Here is a 17,661-nt window from a genome sequence, read left to right on the forward strand (position 1 = left end):
GACACTCAGTGCAAGAAAAACAAACTCTGTCCTCATGGGCCTACAGGCTGGGAACTTGCTGCTTTATTCAGTTGCATTGTAACACAGAGGCTGTGGTGGGAGGGGTAATCCCAATTGCAAACTAGGAGAGGTGGAGTGTGGCTCCATCCCACAATACTTTGGGTAGCCCAGTTAACCCCATGATGACCACTTTTCTACGTATCCTTCCTTCCAGCTTGCTCATGAAGATTTTAAATAAGATCCAACCTAATATCAGTCCCTATGGGAGTCCACTAGATACTGCCCTCTGTCTTGATACCTCACTGGTTATCACGGCCCTTTTGTCTACAGTCCTTCAACCAACCTTCAGTCCATGTGACAATGCTCAGATCCCAGCCAATTTGGCTTGAAGGCCAGATTCTCAGCTGGTGTAAACTGCCATAGTTCCTTTCACTTCAAAAGCTGATTCACAGCTGCTGATAATTTCGATCTCAGTTTTAAAGTAGGATGTTGTAAGATAATGTGTCAAATGTTTTATAACAATAATAATACCTAGCTCTTATGTAGTGTTTCTCATAGGAGATCTTAAAGCACTTTACAAAGGAGATTAGTTCATTATCCCCATTTCAGAGGTGGAGAAACTGAGGCACGGGCAGGTGAAGGGATTTGCCCAAGGTCACACAGTAGGTCAGTGGCAGAGGCAGGTATAGAATGGAGGTCTCCTGAGTCCCAGTCCAGTGCTCAATCCACTAGGCCTCACTGCCTCCCGTTCAATAAAGTCCAAATATCTTATTCCGTTCCCTTCTTATAGTAATGTTTAAAAAATCAATTAAAAATGCCATCAAGCTTATCTGGTATTAGTTGCCCTGTATTAATCTGTGCTGCCTGGTGCAGTGCTTTCATTGTCCTTGGAGCACATCCATTGCACTGGAGGAAGCATGCAGCGGAAAGGGGAACAGGCAGCAGAGCTGTGTAGAAAAAGGCACCTGTAAAATGTGGCCGAGTTTTCATGGTTATGCAAAGTTGAGCGTAGTACACATAAACACAGCATCAGTCCTCCTCCAGTCAGGATCAGAAGGAGCTGCATGTTTTAAGCTTTATTTATTTTTTAAAGTACATCTGTAGCCCAATTCGTTGTAAAGAAAACTTTCCGAATCTAACACAAGGGCAAACCAATGCTGTGCTTGGGATGCTGCAGAATTTGGCCCCAATCTGGCAGAGGCTTAAAACAAAGGTAGTCCCATGCGACTGCTCATGCCCTTAATGTTCAGCCTGTTTTTAAGGTTTTGTAGGATCAGGAAGAGCCAAACCTGCTGGTAAGACTGCAATTTGACCCCTGGGCCAGCATGGGGCTAGCTGCAGAATCAGAGACATGCACTTGTGCAAAAATCGGAAAAAAAATCTAGATACATTTTTCTAGCCCTTATTACCACAGCATCTGAGCACCTCACAACAGCCCCGTGTGGGAAGACAGTGCTGTTGGCCACATTACATGGATAGGAAAAGGAAGCACAGAGAGACTAAGCACACTTGGTCACAAGAAATCAGGAGCAGTGGGTCTTCTAAGTCTGAATCTAAGACCCTAACCAGTGGACCTTTTTTTCGAAGCCTGTGAAAAAGCGTTCTCTGTCTCGTTATGGTTTGTAAAACACAGGTTTTCTTTTCAGAATTTTCTGCAGAATTGGTTTTGAAACCAGTCTTCAAAACAGGAGTCTTGCTAAACCTGATTATGATTATTATTCTGAAATGGGAAAATTTCAAGTTAAAGGAAGGTTGCAATTTTGAAAGAAAACAGCATTTCACATCTTGAAATTTTCTGCTTGAGAAAAAAATGTCACGCCATAAAACGAAGTTGGGCGAAAGTAGCAAAAAGTGAAAAATGGGAACCCATAACGTTTTTGCAGCGCAACCAGCAGGCTGAATTCTTGCCTCAAAAGCTGCTGCCCAGAATGTTTTGAAAAAATTGGGGAAAAAAATCACAATCACATTTGCACAAGAAATTCTCTCTTAAAAAAATTAAAATAAATCCATCTTTGGGTTTTAAAACACATTCTAATAATTTTGAGCAGCTCTAGTGCAGACAAAGAGCCTTCAACAATGATATCTTAGGACCCTGTCCTTGGGGTGAGCAAGACACTCTACTTCCTGTTTACACAGATTTTTACTTCCTTGCTATATGCCCCCTAATGGCCACTCTGAGTAGTGGTGCTAAACATTCAGAACTAACATAACAGGGTCCGCCAAGGTGAATCTAAGCATGATTGGGAGTGAACTGTGAACTCCTCTTCTCATCTCTACGGGGGATTCTCACTCCCAGCACTGAGTGTCTCTTACACAGCCACAGAGGGCTGGGGACATACAAGGAGGTTTACCCACCTTTCAGGCCCCATGCCCTGGCAGGAACAGTCCCAATCCCCATCTCTGCACTTGGGAGAGTGCTGGCACTGCTCTCTCTATGTGCACACAGGGCCCTTTAGACTGAACATCCCTGACATCCTTTGGCCAGAACCTTGGAATTCAGGCAATGAAATGAGCCAAATCCAGCCACAAATTGCACCAACAGTTGCATGCTCATGCAGTTAGTGCCAGTGCCTTGGTGGGAGAGGAGAAAAGTGGATGCCAAATCTGCAAGGCAGCCAATCAATTCTTTTGTTTTTTATTCTCCCACCATCAGGAAGCAACCCTGCTATTTTTTTTTTTTTTTTTAGTCTGAGGACCTCATACGCAGACCAATAAAATACTCTTTCTTGTGCAAACCAGGATAAGGAAAGATTTTGAATGCCCTAAAATTCTCTTGACTGCTCTCACTGTACCCTAAAATATTCCCTCCCAGACCTGTCTCTGTGAGAGATTTGAAGCCGCAGTGGTTAGTCCAGGCACGCCTCCTATTTTTAAATTTTAGGTCATGCAATGAAGGATCAGAAACAATACCGTCTGACGTAGGTGACCAAGCACACAACTGATACATTATGAGTCATCAAACTGCTCAATTCATGGAGAACATATAGGCTGTAATTTTTTCAGACAAGTGATTAAGTAAACAGTTAGGAACAATGACTAAATCCTGTTCTGTTTGTGAAAAGAAGAAATGGTTCAATTCTTTTGATGAGCAATGCTATGGCAGGACTCACCAGATGGCACTGTTATACATAGTCTTACAAGTTCTTTTTCCTGGTGTGTGAGCAAGTTTTTAGTCTTCGAAGAAATGTTGTGTTATTGATGTTGTTAGCTTTGTCGTGCATTCATCTTTTGAAAGAAGCTGTAGCAGATAGCAGAGAGTTTGTTCTGTTGTTAATTCTTCATGTTTGGAGGCAATTATTAGAATTGAATAGCTTCCTGGGATCTGGGCTTTGGTGTGCAGGCTCAGGTTTGGAAGAAGGGATTGCCTGGATGCTGTTTGTGACTGCCTCAGTTCCAGGACTAGCACACGTGCATAAATAAAGCAAGTTACGCTTAAAATATACCTAGACTCTGCATCACTGATCTCTCCTCCACTGGGAATCTGACCTGCAAGGCCTCGAAATTTTGCTACCTCTCAGCATAGGGGCAACATTGGTGTTCAAAGTGAGACAAGGCCTTGAAATTTTGCTACTGCTCAGCATAGTGGCAACATTGATGTTCAAAGTGGGACGTGATGTCAGAAGAAAGGGCAACATTATTTATCATGTCATATGTAATTCAATTTGCTCTGGAGAGAGTTACTAAATTGTTAACTGACATATTTATGTTGTTTGGACTTGAATTCTTAAGGATTTCTGGAGCATTAGTCTTAATACTTATACTGAAAGGAGAATAAGCTGCACTGATCTAAAGCACCTTTATACTGGATAGCTACATCCACACTAGATGTTGTACTGGTATAACTACACTGGTAAAAAATCACACCCCGAACTGACCTAGTTATACCAGTACAAAAACTGCAAACCAGACCTCAGTGACAGTATAGGGAAAGAAACAACAAGAAATGAATATGTGGAAGAAAAGGGTTTGTTTCTATATAGACAGCAGTGACCAGCTTCCTCAGTTTGGATTTTGACAACGAAATACCCTGTTTTTTCCTGAGTTCGCTGGCCATGGGAAGTGTTTTCTTGATTTCCTGTCTGTAATGTCAGGATATCCCGAGGTGATGGGCAAATTTAAGTCATACAGCCTTGCATTCTTCTATAAATGATGTCACAGCCAGGCTGCTAACTCATACAGTGGCGGTTGGGAGTGAGGGTTGGATGTTTCTTTGAATATAATACTCTTTGAACTGCAGTAAGATCCATCCGCAAGAGCCTGCTTATGCGAGTAGTCCTTCCTTGGGCAAGTGGCCTGACTGAAATCCAGGGCACTGTTTGCACGCGTAAGGATCAGTTCCGGAAACAGCCAGGCCATGGAACAGCCTTGCAGCTTTAATATGGGCTTCATTCTTGCCCTGTGAATTTGCAACTGTTGTTGATTAAATCACTTTTCACAGCAGAATGTGAGGGGAGTTTTGTCTGTCTTCTCAGGCCAAGACCTTGCACCGCCCTGTGGTTTTTCAGTCTCAGGTTGACCATTGAGGCAGAATAATGACACTGATTAGGAGTGTTTATACAGCACTGACTGTTATTGTCTTGCCAATAATGGGATGCTTTCCCCGTCTACAGCAATCTGAAGTAAGCACATAACTCAGGCATCCCAGCCACTGCTCTTCCGCCTTCTCTCTGCCCATTGTCCCCTCAGTGCTGCCCAGGCCTAGTCTTGCAAATTGTTATTCAAAGGTAATAAGCTTTCTTTCCCTCTTTGCCCAACTGGGCATTGTCTATGTGGCATTCTAATAACCTCTGGCTGTTCATTTGTGCTGTAATTGCTCAAACTTGCAAATAGCGCACTTTGAAGAAACGAAGTCTTGACTGATTCGCCAGGCCTCAAGCTTGCCTTGTGTAGAACTCAGGCCACCAGTGCAAGAGAGGGAAGCTAAAGTGGTACATCTCTCTCTCTCTCTAGGTGCATTTCTTTTGACGTGTGGAGAATGTATTGCCTTGATATTTTGACTGACTCTTAAGAGATAGATAGTTGAAGCCAGTCAAGTGCTGCAGAAAGCTCACTCACAAAGGTTGTGGTGAATTCCAATACGTTCTTCAATTTGATCATTTTATTCACAGTTTGAGACATGCACATAAACAGCTCTGTGTCCACACCATTATTTGGAAAATGGCTGTTCTTCGTTCCGATACACACATTCCCATGCAAACCAAGGTATAGCTGGGTGATCAAGTGCATTTGTTATACACTACTCCTTATTCCTCTTTTGTTATCATCATGTTTGGACAGTTTGTCCATCCCCAATCAGGGTGAGGAAGCAATACCATGTGTCCTAAACCACCAATCACATGCCACTAACAATAACAACACCTTAGTGGCTGAAATATGTTTGCATAATCTACTCAGTGCTTACTTATTATGAATGATAAATACACTCTCAGAAATCAGGATCGATTTGCAAATGATTCATGAACATTACCACAAAAACAAACAGGCTAACATCATCTGATAATGTATCTGCAAGGAATAATTTGAGCAGCCCCACATAAAGCAAAACCCGTTCTAAGTGAAAAGGATGCTTCAGCTGCTTATCCCCAGGGTGAAATTTGCAGGTGCTGTGGGTAGGGTGTGCACCATAGTGGGCCCTCCTTCCTGAATTGCTCCCAGTGGAAACTTTCCTGGCTGTGTTTGGAACAAGATATAAAATGCACATTTCACCCAGGCCTTTCATTAATTGTAGGGTCTGGAATCTCCTGCCACTTCTCCTGCTTGTTAAATTGTGCTCCCTGAACCTCTTCCTGGAAGGTTAGCTAGTGTTGCTCAGGGGGAAGGAAAGGGTTACTGAGCTGACACTGTCTTTTGGCTGGGTGGGTGGAAATGTTGTTTGGTTTCATCTCCAAGCCTTAGTGAAGTATGAGCAACTGCTGAGAGATGGGCACCTTGTAAATGGGCAATAAATAAATAATGACTATCTGGTGCACCATTTGTTCTATGCACAAATATACACAGCCACTGGATCCACAATGGTGCACTTGAATAAGTATGCAGCTGCTACGTATTCAGTGTGGAGGATGCCATGACCCCCACCCCTGGGGTATGGAGGGCACTAAACACCATGGCAGGACTGTGTCAACCCACCAGTCAAACCTCCTTCTTCCTCAGTTTGGAGAGGGAGGATACAGAGGTGGAAGAGACCATGGTGGCCCTGAGGTTGTGGGAGTAGCTGTGGAATGGCTCCTGAAGTGCTCCGCAGTCTGTGCGGGGGAACTCTATACAGCCAGCCCTTGCAGAGGACATCAGCTTGAAACCCATTTATTTGGGCTTTACATGGGAGTTGAAGATTTGGTCCTAAAAGGGAACAGCTTTCTAGGTACAGGTCAGTGCCATGTATTATGTTACATGGCTGAGGTTGTTGTTGGTTCTTGAAGATTACGAGTAAATAACTTGCTTTAGCCTAATGCTTCACCTGATAGTCACTGGGCTATCTATTGTGAGCTGCAGGTTGATCCATAGCCCATATTTCTCAGATTTTGTGACGCCACATTGTATTATGATGCATTATTTGTATTTCCATCACACCTGGGAGCCCCATTCTGGGACCAGGACCCCATTCTGCCAGGCACTATACAAACCCAGAACAGAGAGACAATCCCTGCCCCCGTGAGTTCCCAGTCTGAGGCCTGGTCTACGGTACACGGTTATTTTGGAATTAGCTGAGTTAATTCGAAATAAAACTGATTCCATCCACATGATCAAACTGTTTTTTTCAATTTAAAGGGCTCTTTAATCCAATTTCTGTACTCCACCTCGGCAAGTGGAGTAGCACTAAAATCAAGATCACAATTCGGGGTTACAGGTACTGTGGACGCAATTCGACGTTATTGGCCTCCGGGAGCTATCCCAGAATGCTCCCTTGTGACCGCTCTGGACAACACTCTCAACTCCGATGCACTAGCCAGGTAGGCAGTAAATGCCCCGGGAACTTTTGAATTTCATTTCTTGTTTGGTCACCATCAGCACAGGTGACTATCAGCACAGTCCACCATCACAGGTGACCATGCAGAGTCCACCGTCACAAGATACCACGCAGTCCTGGATTCGCAGACAAGCTCCAGCATGGTCCAAACGGGAGGTACTGGATCTCGTTGCATGTTGGGGAAACAAATCTATTATGGCAGAACTACATTCCAAAAAAAGAAACACAAATACGTACACTAAAGTCTCCAGGGCCATGACGGAAAAAGGCTATTCCAGGTACACAGAGCAGTGTCGTACAAAAATCAAGGAGATCAGGCAAGCATACCAAAAAGTCAGGGAGGTGAACAGGCGCTCTGGGTCACAGCCCCATATATGTTGCTTTTACCATGAGCTGCATGCAATTATGGGGGGGTGATGCCACCACTACCCCACCACTGTCCGTGGACACCTGCAAGGAGGGAGGTGCATGGAGCGAGGAGGGTGAGTTATTGGAGGAGGAGGAGGAGGACAGTGCAGAGGCGGCAAGTGGTGAATCCGTTTTCCCCCCTAGCCAGGAACTATTCTTAACACTGGAGCCAATAGCCTCCCCCCACTCCCAAGGTGGGCTCCTGGACCATGACCTTGGAGAAGGCACTTCTGGTGAGTGAGAGCCTGATCGGAGCCATGCGGTACGGGGAAACCCAGCCACGCTGGGCTATTCGCATTTAGTTTAAAGGGCTCATCCCTGCTCAGAGCCTCATTGGAGCCACTCAGTGGGTGCGGGGGGTGGGGAGGTAGGGTGGGGGTGTTGTGTGAAGTGATCATCCCAGAGAGCTCACAGGTCCTCCTTTTATATGGCAAACCCACCAGGCATTGCTTGCTATGGGAAAGGAGCCCGGCAGTTTAAAAGCATTGAAATGAATGCGGAAGAAGCAGAATCCCGCGTGCCCCTCAGGCTTCCCATGGCTGCCTGCAAGCTGAATTCTGTTGCCCGGCCGTGTATGATAGCTTACTCACACCAAAATGGCAGGCACTTCAGTAGAAGAGGCAAAATGCGACCTTGTACAGAAAGAACATGTGCTGTGTACTATAAATTGCCTGTTTCACTGAGAAAGAGTGTCCCCTTTGTTCTCTAAAATGTATCTTTTAACATACTACCCTCCCTTTTCCTTCTCCCACAGGTGCAAATGTTTCAATGTGGCCCCATCTACTCCATCCCAGAGGCTGGTCCAGATTAGAAGGCGGAAAAAAGGAACTCGGGACAACATGTTCGCCGAGCTCATGAAGTCCTCCTGCACTGATAGGACCCAGCTGAACGTATGGAGGCAAACAATTGCGGAGTCGCGTAAAGCGTTACATGAACAAGAAGAGAGGGGGGACACGCACAATGAGAGCAGGCAGGATGCTATGGTCAGGCTCATGGGGGAGCAAACTGACATGCTCCACTGTATGGTGGATCTAATGCAGGAAAGGCAGCAAGACCACATACTGCCACTGCAGCCCCTGTATAACCTCCCTCCCTCCTCCCCAAGTTCCATAGCCTCCTCGCCCAGATGCCCAAGAACACGGGGTGGGGGAGACTATAGGGACCCACACACTCAACCCCAGAAGATTGCACAAGCAGCAGAAAGCTGGCATATCCAAAATTTTGATTTGGTTTCTGGATTTGTCCTTCCCTCCTCCTCCACCTCCCTCCCCCAGAACCCACCCTCCTCCCCTGGTCTACCTTCTGATTTATCTCAATGTGTTATGCAACAAATAATAAAGAATGGTTTTTAAACAATTGTGACTTTATTTCCTTTCATATATATATAGGGGGCGGGTAACTTCAAGAGAAACACACACAACTGTCACACTGTGCCCTGGCCAGTCATGAAACTGGCTTTCAAAGCTTCTCTGATGTGCAGTGCACCCTGCTGTGCTCTTCTAATCGCCCTGTTGTCTGGCTGTGTGAAATTGGCCGCCAGGTGACTTGCCTCAACCTCCCACCCCACCATAAATGTCTCCCCCTTACTGTCACAGATATTGTGGAGCACACAACAAGCAGCAATTACAGTTGGAATATTGGTTGTGCTGAGATCTAACCGAGTCAGTAAACTGCACCAGCGCGCTTTCAAACGTCCCAACGCACATTCTATTGCCATTCTGCACTTGCTCAACCTATAGTTGAACTGCTCCTTACTACTGTCCAGGGTGCCTGTGTACAGCTTCATGAGCCATGGCATGAAGGGGTATTCTGGGTCCCCAAGGATAACTATAGGCATTTCAACATCCCCAACAGTAATTTTCTAGTCTGGGAAGTAAGTCCCTTCCTGCAGCTGTTCAAACAGACCAGAGTTCCTGAAGATGCGAGTGTCATGCACCTTTCCCGGCCATCCCACGTTGATGTTGGTGAAACATCCCTTGTGATCCACTAGTGCTTGCAGCACCATGGAAAAGTATTCATTGCGGTTTATGTACTGGCCACCCTGGTGTTCCGGGGCCAAGATAGGGATATGCATTCCGTCTATCACCCCGCTGCAGTTAGGGAACCCCATCGCATTAAATCCATCCACAATAGTCTGCACATTTCCCAAAGTCACTACCCTTGATAGCAGCTGGTCAATGATTGCATTGGCTACTTGCAGCACAGCAGCCCCCACAGTAGATTTGCCCACTCCAAACTGATTCCCAACTGACCGGTAGCTGTCGGGCGTTGCAAGCTTCCACAGGGCTATGGACACTCGCTTCTCAACTGTGAGGGCTTCTCTGATTTTGGTGTCTTTGTGCTTCAGGGCAGGGGATAGCAAGTCACAAAGTTCCATGAAAGTGGCCCTACACATACGAAAGTTTCGCAGCTACTGGGAATCATCCCATACCTGCAACACTATGTGGTCCCACCAGTCTGTGCTTGTTTTCTAGGCCCAGAATTGGTGTTCCAAGGCATGAACCTGGCCTAAGGCCACCATGGTCTCCCAATTGCCACATGCCATGCTTCTAGGAACATCTGTGTCCATGTCCTCATCAGTATAGTAATTGTGCTGTCGTCCCTTCCTCACCTGGTTTTGCAGGTATTGCACATACTGCTGGATAATGTGCAAGGTATTTACAATGGTCAAAGCGGCAGCGGAGATCTGAGCGGGCTCCATGCTTGCTGCACTATGGCGCCTGCATGGGTAATCCTGGAAAAAGTGGGCGAAACGTAGGAGAGCAGAGTGGCAGCGGAAGAGGTGCTGTTAGGTTCATGATAGCCAAAAAAAAGTGGGAAATGGTTGTCTTCTCTAGCTTTCATGGAGGCGGGAGCCCAGAACAGACAACATGGAGAAGCTCGGTAGTGCGGCAAGAGCGGGAGAGCAGCGTTGGCAGTGGAAGCTGCGCTGCTCAGTCATGATGGCCTAGCAGAGTTGGCAGCAGAAGCGGTGGATGAGGAAGAGAAAGAGTAGACACTTATAGAGATTACATAGAAAGACGAGAAGAAATGTGAGGTGGATTCATAGTACCGGGAAAGAAGAGGTGCACTGTACTGCACAGTCTGCTGAAAGCAGTATGGCGTCTGCACACCAAAAAGGCGTGAAACAATTGTCTGCCGTAGCTTTCACTGAAGGAGGAGCAACTGATGACACACACCCAGAAACAAGAGCGAGAATGTTTTTGCCCCATCATGCACTGGGAGCTTAACCCAGAATTCCAATGGGCGGCAGGGACTGTGGGATAGCTACTGTGACAAAGTTCCTCCTCTGCCTTGGTGGGTCCTGCACTTATTGGCGAATTTTCTCACCTCAGAGGTTCACAGCAGCCCTCAGTTTGGCCACTTTCATGGCTCAAATCTGCCATTCACTCAGTTAGCCTCATCACTGGCCAGCATGGGGAAAGGAAGAAGAACAATCCCCGCAGTCTCTGCTGATCCATTTAGTGGATCAGGGAACAGGCCAGAGATCTTCCCCTCTGGTGTAACCCGCAGTCCAGTTCAACTCCTCCGGTATCAAGTAGGGAGTTGAGGGGATGGAGGGATGGGAGGAACCTGGGCCCGCCCTCTACTGAGGTTCCAGCCCAGGGCCCTGTGGAATGCAGCTGTCTAGAGTGCCTCCTGGAACAGCTGTGTGACAGCTACAACTCCCTGGGCTACTTCCCCATGGCTTCCTCCCAACACCTTCTTTATTCTCACCACAGGACCTTCCTCCTGACATCTGATAATGCTTGTACACCTCAGTCTTCCCGTAGTATGCCTTCTCACTCTCAGCTTCTTGCGCCTCTTGATCCCAGCTCCTCACATGCACCACAAACTGAAGTGAGCTCCTTTTTAAATCCAGGTGCCCTGATTAGCCTGCCTTAATTGATTCTAGCAGCTTCTTGATTGGCTGCAGGTGTTCTAATCAGCCTGTCTGCCTTAATTGTTTCCAGAAAGTTCCTGATTGTTCTGGAACCTTCCCTGTTACCTTACCCAGGGAAAAGGGACCTACTTAACCTGGGGCTAATATATTTGTCTTCTATCACTCTCCTGTAGCCATCTGGCCCCTACCCACAGTACACCGCTCCAACATTCGATGCTAGCCTCAGTACCGTGGACGCACTCCGCCTAATTCACGTGCTTTAGTGGGGACACACAAGACCGAATGTATAAAATTGCTTCCGAAAATTTGAATAGAATAATTTTGAAATAATTTCGTACTGTAGACGTACCCTGAGTAACTGTCGGGCTTTCTCTTTTGCAGATGCTGAAACACTGGGGCATTTTGTTATTTTAATGTTAAAATTCAGAGTGACTTTTTTTTTACATCAAATATCTTTTTTTTTTTCCAGAAAGAAGCGAATGGCATTTGTATGAGCCCTGACAATTGATAAAGGGCCCTCCACAGTCATTTCTGAGCCCAGTGCACAAAATGTAGTTAAAATATAGTAACTTCCTCACTCCATGATCATACCATCTGTCCCATTCCTCAAATGAGTTAGTGAGACTTCCCCTAACATTGGATGTTAGGAGACTGGTTTCCCAGGGGATAGAGGCCAGCTCCAACTGTAGTAGGACAGCCAGGCTAGAAATGGGTATTGTGTTACATGTCCTGATAAGGGGGATATTAAAGTTTTGGGGGATCCTGGGTCCTAGCGAGTTCCATAGTCAAGGAGCTGCCCGTGAGAGCCCCCTTTCCCTAGGTTCTGCAAGCTCAGTTGGAGACAAATAGCTAGAGTCTTTTCAGGACCTGATCACGGAGATAATTGGGCCTTTGACCATTTAGAGCATTTAAGTCATTACTAAGACCTTGAGTTGTACCAGAAACAAATTAAGAGCCAATGCACAGCCCAAAGCATAGATGGAACATGCTGGTGATGTCTTCCCAAAGCGTGCTGGAAACTTTCAGCTAGACCTCAGGACTAGCTCCATGAAAAGCATCCCACAGCCTGGATAGTGACCAACAGATGGATCATTGTCACAGGTGTTAGTAGAGAGGCCTGTTTGTTAGCCTGAGATAGAATTTTGGATTTGATTTTTGATACTCTTATATCCTTACTAATAAGTGTAAACAAAGACACTGTGTATTGCATTTCCCACAACCAGATGGGGCTTACAGCACAGTGGGAAAAGAAAAGGGAGAGAGCTAAAGTGTTACTGGGTACGGTGGGAGTGCAATATACTAGCATGCACTGGAAGGCTGCCTGGCTCCTCTCTCAAGCCAAGGTCAAGCAACCAGTTGGGAGGGGTGAGGGGGATGAGGGGAGAAAGCATACGAAACACTAAAAGCCAAAGAAATGCCTGTCCCTGACCGAAACACAACCTCACTCCCTACCCCTCCCATGGGATACAAAAGAGGTGGTACTGATGCCCCTAGATTCACGACCCTTCAAAATGGACCATCACCACAAATTGTAAGGGGTGGGACCAGGAGCATACACTGCAGGTATACTTGGGCCTGCTCAGAAGGAGGAGGTAGGAATGGGGACACAGTAAAGGCTCTGCGGTGTCACAGCTATGGATTTGCTCGCTTGAAACTAACCCCAATAAACATCACATTGTCTGAACTTCGGATTTCTGGTCTTCCTGCTTTCTGTCTGCATGACAAGAACCAGGAGAGGGGGTGAAGGGAAAGCCCGTAACAAATGGGTCCACCTCTGAGAGGGATGAATGCAACCTCTTGACCAGCTGGAGAAGGGAAACTGTATTCCAGGAGTCTCTTGCTTTCTGGAAGTGCAGAAGTGTTGGATCCATGTTGTTGATTTCTACCCATAGCCTCATCTGGAGGCGAGTTTTACTCTTTGTGATCATTCCGAAGAGTACTAATTCAGTGCGGCAGTCAGAAGGGCTGAATGTTCCATGTGAGCCCAGGTGTTCATGTGGAATCCGGTACCCCAGCAATTAGATCTTTGAGGTGGGCCTGAGACGTTATTTGTGAGACCCGGTCCCCCAGGTTCTTTGCTATCCTGCAGGAGCTGGTACTTGGTTCTGTGGTTTCTTCCTTCTCTAAAAGAGACTGCAAAGGCCGAAGACCAGACCTTAAAAGTATGGTTAACCTCAGACAACCAGTGCAGATTGTTAGGCACTAGCTTGATATACCCATAGTGAGATACTGTGTTTACCATGCTCTCCAGTCTTCAGAGCCTAGATGGTTTTAAGGTGGAGCCTCGTTACAGAGTCTGTGATTTGGTTAAATATGTTTAGGGGCCTCAGAGAAACATGGCAGGTGAAGTCATATCTTTTATTGGACCATCATCTGTTGGTGGAAGGGGCAAGCTTTCAAGCTCCACAGAGCTCTTCCTCAGGTCTGGGGAAGGAAGCAGAGTGTCTGAGCTAATTATATGTTGGGACAGATTGTTAAGCAGAAGGGGTACAGCATACTGGAGGCAGTCACTTGAAGTGAAGTGGGCAATAAGGGGGTAGACTATTATGCAGAAAGGGTTTGATTTAGGTACCTTGTTAGTTTATTTGGGTCTTTTATCTGTATTAAGCCCGTGCAATCTGACAGTCAGAGTTACTGGGATAAAATGATTAACAATTATTTGATGGGGCTTTTATGGGCTGTACCTAGAAAGGAGATGGGTCTGTCTGAGGCACATTGGATTAAATTCTTATCTTCTTTTGACAATGTGGTGGTGGCTGCTGCTTGTCAGCTTGGAGGAAGGCATCAGGAAGGTTAGAATAGAAGTGTTTCCCTGCAAGGGGTTATGGACACACAGCTCTAGTTAGGGTAAGGTCAGCTCATCCTGGAATTTGGCCAGAACACTGGAATTAACACCTCTACTCTTGTGAAGAGTTCCATGGGAACTGTAATGACCAGAAGTAGTTAGATTTTACTATGGTTCATCTGAAAGACTAGATCCCAAGGATTTACATTCTTTGGGACAAATTACATGCCATATAGTTTAAACAGGTGGGTGGAATAAATGAAGCATTTGATGGTTGATAATAGCCTTGGTATTTAGGACCTTATATTGACATCAGTCCTCACGCAGGTTTTATGGCCAGCTTACAGCATCAGCAGAAATTCCACTATGGACTGGAAGAAGCGTGTGAGTTTCACAACTCCCCTATGAGATGTGGATGTATTGTTTTCCCCTGAGATGCAGAGAGGGCAAGTGATTTGCCTAAGGCCACAGGCAACATGTAACACAGGCAGGAATGAGTTGAAGTTCTCCTGACTTGCAAAGCTCTGCTCTAATCCCAAGACTGTTCTTCCTCTCTCTGACAAAGCACTTCAGTGCACACTTGATTTTAAAGCACGTGAGCTGTTCAGTTCAAATCCATGGGACTACTCCTGTGTTTAAAGTTAAGCATGTGCTGAAGTGGAGCTATGATTCTGTGCATTTGTGGTGGCAGACCTTCTGCAAAGAACATCTTTTAACCCAAACAGGGCAGTTTTAGCAACACATCTAACTTAATTGTATGCTCATGTCTGAAACAGGCAGATCTTAAATAAATTTAGTGAACATACCTTTAAACATCCTTTACTAGAATAACTAAAGGTCTTGAAACTCCTTAGTTGTGCAGCTTCTGTAGCTACATGGGCTTTTAAATGCCATTCATCTAATTCAGATATCCAAATGCAAGCACTCAGGGACAACACATTAGATTTGCAAAAATGTGGAGCCCATAAAACAGTGACTAGGTTACACAGATCGATACATAGAGCTTTTTCCTCCGGGCCATAAAAATCTTGAACAAAACTATATTTTTCATGTTACCTAACTGCTTCAGAATGCTATGTGTGAGAAAATACATCAGGATATATACTGCTTTTACAGACTGTTGCAATAGATGTTGGCCCGGTATTTATTTATCTGGGCTTTATGTGTTTTGCAATGTACCAATCATAACTAAGATATTAAAGCTAGTAGCAGGTATTCTATATGTTGGATCTCCTGGTAATATTTGGGGCTGACTGGATTAGAGGAAGGGTAGCCCAGTGTTTAGGGTAGTGGCCTGATATGCTAGAGATGGGGGGCCAGTTCCCTGCTCTACCACGATTCCCTGTCTGACCTTGGAGTGTGGCTCTGGGCCTCAATTCACTATGTGTAAACAGGGGTAATAGCACTTCCCTTCCTGACAAGGGTCTTGGAATGATGAATATGTTAAAGGTTGTGGGGCACTCAGACCCCACAGGGTGTGTGTGGGGGGGTGTGGAGGGCATGTAAGTTCTTAAGGTAGCTAGTTTGGCCTCTGTGCTTTCAGCCTAACATGGTTTATCCTTCACTTTCTCTTGCTCATGGTCACTAAGATTTCCTGATCATGAAAGAGCTAAAAAGTCCACTTGATACCAGGCATCCAGGGCAAAGTGAACATGCTTACTTACAGTACAGACTAATCAGCCCTAGTCTCCCCTACATGGGCAGCTGCTACTCCCACATCAGGGACAGGAGCTGTGACTGGACTCTCACTGGAGTGAATTCTTCATTCGGTGGGGCAGCGGGGGGAGGGGGAAGGGAGGAGGGATTACAACCAGGAGAAGAATCAAGGGATTCAGCCATCAGAACCCCCAACTGAACCCCCAACACCTGCACAGGCCGTGGGGAATTTGCGGAGGGCAGGGCTATCCGGATTGATGCCCTTTATTTCTGCACTGGCTTCTGGTTTCCTCTCCTCATCTATCTCCCTGACAATACCATCCTGCCAGGGACCCACCTGCCGGCCCTGTATTTCCCACAAGGCTTTGCACAGCATGGTAGGGGAAAGTCATTCAGATAATGCAACTATATTCTGTAACCAAGGTCCAAGGCATTAGCAAGGTCACAAAACACAGTTGAGGTTCAAACTCTAACCATATACAATCCACATCATGGGGCAACCACATTTTGTTTACAGCACAGTGCCTGGTGGTCATTTGTATGCTTAGGACTAGCCTTTCATGGCTAGTTCTAGCATAACTAACATGGAATATCTCATCTGTCCACCCATACACATCTTTTCTGAATGTTTTCTAGAGCTGTTTGGAGCCAAAGTAGTACCCTGGGAACATTGCAATTGAAACAATGCCAGGAACAAACATGTTTGAACATGGTTGTTGCTTGCAACGTTCAACGCATTTTTCCCTTGACCGATATGGACAGAGAATGATGCTTGATTTTATTTCCCTAGGAAGCGTATTATAACTATATTATAAAACCATACTGTGGACTATCTCAACTAGCACTCTTGGGGGTGGGGTGGGAAATCATGGTTTGGGAAACTGTTTTAGTCTCATTCTAGCAACAATGGCACTTAAATGCAGATATTGCAAGCAGAGACTCAACTGTAGTGTGGACAGAAGATGAAGAAGAGTAATATGTGCTTAATTTCTTACAACAGAGGCACCAGGTCCCTTAATACAGGTGTCCCCTAGCAGTAACAGAAATCTATGGGCTAGCCGAGTTTAGTTTTACACTGACAGATGTTCATTTTACCTACAGAGTGTGTCCTTGAACTGAAAAAGAGCCTGAGCATGAGAATAAGTCCCTTTCTTATTAACAAGGGACTAACAGAAATGGCAGTTTTAAAAGACTAAAACTGGTGTTTTACTCATTACAATCTTTGACTGCAAAGGGAGAGCTGTGGATATGTATGTAGTACTGCGTTTGGGATTGAAAAAAGGATCATGTATTTATATGGACAGTGAGATCATACGGCGACACAGTGATGACATTTAAAAAATAAACACAACAAAAATCAAGTTTTGGAAGGGCTGTAGACTCATAGGCCAGAAGGGACCATTGTGATAATCTAGTCTGACCTCCTGCACATTGCAGGCCACAGTCCCTCACCCACCCACTCCTGCAATAGACCCGTAACCTCTGGCTGAGTTACTGAAGTCCTCTAATCATGGTTTAAGTTACAGAGAATCCACCATTTACACTAGTTTAAACATGCAAGTGACCCATGCCTCATGCTCCAGAGGAAGGCAAAAAACAAAAAACAAACCCAGGGTCTCTGCCAATCTGACCAGGGGGAAAATTCCTTCCTGACCCCAGATATGGTGATCAGTTGCACTCTGAGCATGTGGGCAAGACCCACCAGCCAGACACCTGGGAAAGAATTCTCTGTAGTAACTCAGAGCCCTCCCCATCTAGTGCCCCATCATCAGCCATTGGAGATAGTTGCTGCTAGCAGTCACAGATCAGCTCCATGTCATCATAGGCAGTCCCATCATACCATCCCCTCCATAAACTGATCAAACTCAGTCTCAAAGCCAGTTAGGTTTTTTGCCCCCCACTGCTCCCACTGGAAGGCTGTTCAAACTCTGCAACTCAGGGCATAAGCCACCTCTAACTAATGGG

The sequence above is a fragment of the Eretmochelys imbricata genome, chromosome 9 (genome assembly GCF_965152235.1).
Source record: "Eretmochelys imbricata isolate rEreImb1 chromosome 9, rEreImb1.hap1, whole genome shotgun sequence".
In the NCBI taxonomy this organism is placed as follows: Eukaryota; Metazoa; Chordata; order Testudines; family Cheloniidae; genus Eretmochelys; species Eretmochelys imbricata.